Below are 4,307 nucleotides of genomic sequence, written 5' to 3'. Positions count from 1 at the left end.
CACACACACACACACACACACCGCACGCGCGCACACAAGGAGGAAAATCATTAAGATGGCACCTTAGAGAGAGAGAGAGAGAGAGAGAGAGAGAGAGAGAGAGAGAGAGAGAGAGAGAGAGAGAGAGAGAGAGAGAGAGAGAGAGAGAGAAAAGGAATAGGTGTCCAGGGGCGGCAAGAATACAAATCTGACATCATCGTTGACCATTGAGTTTCTTTGTGACGACAGGAAATAAAGGAAGTTGACATTCTCTCTCTCTCTCTCTCTCTCTCTCTCTCTCTCTCTCTCTCTCTCTCTCTCTCTCTCTCTCTCTCTCTCTCTCTCTTTCTTTCTTTCTTTCTTTCTTTCTTTCTTTCTTTCTTTCTTTCTTTCTTTCTTTCTTTCTTTCTTTCTTTCTTTCTTTCTTTCTTTCTTTCTTTCTTTCTTTCTCTCTCTCTCTCTCTCTCTCTCTCTCTCTCTCTCTCTCTCTCTCTCTCTCTCTCTCTCTCTCTCTCTCTCTCTCTCTCTCTCTCTCTCTCTCTCTCTCTCTCTCTCTCTCTCTCTCTCTCTCTTTCTTTCTTTCTTTCTTTCTTTCTTTCTTTCTTTCTTTCTTTCTTTCTCTCTCTCTCTCTCTCTCTCTCTCTCTCTCTCTCTCTCTCTCTCTCTCTCTCTCTCTCTCTCTCTCTCTCTCTCTCTCTCTCTCTCTCTCTCTCTCTCTCTCTCTCTCTCTCTCTCTCTCTCTCTCTCTCTGAGATTTTACTTCTATTCACCTTCTTTAAGTCCTCCTTATGTCTGAGAGATCTTACGAGAATGAGAAGCTGTCAGATATTTCCATAACTAAGGAGATAGTGGTACAGGAAATAGATAAGCTAAAAGAAATTCAAGACACCAGGACCAGATGAAATATATCACAGAATACTTAAGGAATGCAAAGAGGTTATTAGTGAACCGTTAGTTTCTGTCTTTAGGAAATCACTTGAGTCAGGCGAGGTACCAGTAATGTGGAGGCAGGCTAATGTAGTACCTATCTTTAAGAAAGGAGATAAAACTTTAACGTCTAATTATAGACCTGTCAGCTCAACTTCTGCTGTTTGTAAAATAATGGAGTCAATAATAGCGAAAAACATTAGGGAGCATTTAGACAAACATAACTTGATATATCAGTCTTGCCTGACGAACTTGTTAAGTTTTTACAGTGAAGTGTACGAGGCAGTAGATAATGGTGATAGTTATGACATCCTATATCTGGACTTTAGTAAAGCGATTGACAAGGTAACTCATCAGAGGCTCCTGAGAAAGGTTAGGGCACACGGGATGGATCGGTAGGCTGGATAAGGTTATGGCTAAGCGACAGGCGACAGAGAGCTGTAATAAACGGGTCAAAAACCGAGTGGGGTCATGTAATTAGTAGGGTGCCACAGGGATCAGTATTAGGCCATTGTTGTTTTTAATATATATCAATGACTTGGATAGTGGAATTAGTAATGATTTCAGTAAATTTGCGGACGACTGGAAGTTAGGTAGATTAATTAGGTCAGAATCGGATGCCTTCGCCTTGCAGGCAGATTTAGATGAACGAATGGACCATTAGAATCAGTACAAAGGATAATGACTAAAAGGATACAGGGGATGAGTGTTTCTTACGAGACGGGATTGAAGCTTTTAAATTTACATTCTTTAGAGACGTAGGTTAAGAGGGGACCTGATAGAAGCTTTTAAGTGGTGTAAAGGTTATAACAAGGGGAACGTAAGCGAAATTCTTAGGATCAGAACCAGGACAGAACAAGAAATAACGGGCTCGAGCTTGAAAAATTTAGGTTTAAAAAAGAGATAGGAAGAAATTGGTCTTCAAATAGAGTGGTAGATGAATGGAATGGACTCAGTAATCAAGTTGTTAGGGCTAAGATATTAGGGAGCTTTAAGAGAAGATTAGACGGATTTATGGATGGAGATGATAGGTGGAAATAAGCAGGTATATTTCATACAGTGACTGCTATGTGTAAGTCTTATGGCTTCTTGAAGCTTCTCTTATTTCTTATGTTCTTATGTTCTTATGTTATTATGACTAGAACTCGACTCGCATAAAGTTGTAAGAACTTATTGATTGCTCAGTTTCCACGATCCTAATTTTGCTCTCTCTCTCTCTCTCTCTCTCTCTCTCTCTCTCTCTCTCTCTCTCTCTCTCTCTCTCTCTGCTGTTATTATTATTATTTTATTATTATAATTATTATTATTATAATTATAATAATAATAATAATAATAATAATAATAATAATAATAATAATTATTATTATTATTATTATTATTATTATTTCTATTATTATCTATTATTATTATTACTATTATTATTATTTTTTTTTTATTAATTGTTATTAAATTCTCCTCCCTTTCTCTTTTCTTTATTACTCGATATTATCCCTCTTTCTTCCTTTCTTCCCTCCTTGTTTCCTCTATCACCACCTACTGCCTTCTATTTCTCCTCCTCCTCCTCCTCCTCCTCGTTCTCCTCTTTGTTCTCCTTCCCCCTCTTCCTCCTCTTTGTCTTTTTCGTGGTCCACATGTAATTCAGTTTTTGGTTTTTGTAAATCTCATTTCCGGTTTTTAAGTGCGGATGCGTGGTTAACTGTGTGCATGTTGTGTGTGTGTGTGTGTGTGTGTGTGTGTGTGTGTGTGTGTGTGTGTGTGTGTGTGTGTGTGTGTATGTGTGTGTGTGTGTTTGTTTGTGAGTGCTGTTGAGTTTCATACTACTGTTTTATGTTATTCTTAATCATTATATTGTTATTTGGTCATATGCTGTTCTACAGAATATACTGACCCACGTACAGGGAGCCAGACAGACATACTGACAGATACGAAAATGGAAATAAGGATTAAAAGAAGGATGGAAAGACGGACAGACACATAAATTGGTAACACCCACACACACACACACACAGACACACACACACACACACACACACACACACACACACACACACACACACACACACACACACACACACACACACACACACACACACACACACACACACACACACACACACACCTACACTACCTCGTATTTCAAGGGTGATATGCTGGTTTCGCCTCCCGCTGTCTCGCTCATTTCACTGCCGCATACATCATGGAAGCTTTTTATTAATTCTTCTCTCTCTCTCTCTCTCTCTCTCTCTCTCTCTCTCTCTCTCTCTCTCTCTCTCTCTCTCTCTCTCTCTCGGGTACATTTTTCTTCATTGCACTGTTTTTCTTTTAATATTTTCCTTCCCATCTCCATTTCTCGTTCTTTCCTTCCTCTGTTACTTCCTACTTATATGCCATTAACTACTTTTTCTTTGCCTTTTGTTAGCCTCCAGACAATTCCTTTTGTTATTACTCCTCCTCCTCCTCCTCCTCCTCCTCCTCCTCCTCCTCCTCCTAAATATACGAGTCAGTCATTGCTTCCTCGTTGTTCGGAGAGAAAATTGAAACAAAACGGAAAATGGAATCACCATGTAATCAATTAAAGACTCGATGAAAGAGAGAGAGAGAGAGAGAGAGAGAGAGAGAGAGAGAGAGAGAGAGAGAGAGAGAGAGAGAGAGAGAGAGAGAGAGAGAGAGTACGAGCATGCTCAAGATTAAACGAAATGCTGATTAAATCACTTCAAACATTGATTTATTACGACCGTTAACTTTTATATTTTTCAATAGATTCGCGAGAGGATTTATTAATGTTACATGTTGCTGTTCTTATTGTGTGTGTGTGTGTGTGTGTGTGTGTGTGTGTTGTGGTATAATCATTCTTGTTGTATTCATTATTGATGTCCTTTTGACCACCACCGCCGCCGCCGTCGCCACCGCCGCCACCTCGTCGTCGTGAGGGTTGAAGAGCACATGAGGGAGGCCAAGGATGCTTGGTGATGGAGAGGAGAGGGATACAAGCACAATGATATTCAGACGCTGATTTTTATGATGGAATTACTCGGTGCGGTAGATTTTCTCATAAACGGACTTGGCGAGGAAAAGGAAAGAGCATGAGGAGAACGGGTATTCGTTTTCTTCTGTTTTTATTTATTTATTTTTCTATTTTTATGGACTGCTTCCACCTCCTCCACTTTCACTTAGTCTTCCTCAAACTCTCGTTGTCTATATATATTAGGATAACACCTCTTTACTAATTTCCTAGAAGATTGGTTTGTTGAGGAGATGGAGAGTCATTTTTAATGATGATAAGATTGTTTTAAATAACTTTTATTCCTTCATTTTACCTTCTTTGACTACTGTTGTCCAGTCTCGATGTTGGTTGTTCTATATAATTTAAAACTTTTAAAGTTTGACTGTCCAATTTCGAC

The sequence above is a fragment of the Scylla paramamosain genome, chromosome 7, assembly GCF_035594125.1.
Source record: "Scylla paramamosain isolate STU-SP2022 chromosome 7, ASM3559412v1, whole genome shotgun sequence".
Classification (NCBI taxonomy): domain Eukaryota; kingdom Metazoa; phylum Arthropoda; class Malacostraca; order Decapoda; family Portunidae; genus Scylla; species Scylla paramamosain.
Note: the sequence above shows the minus strand (reverse complement) of the source record.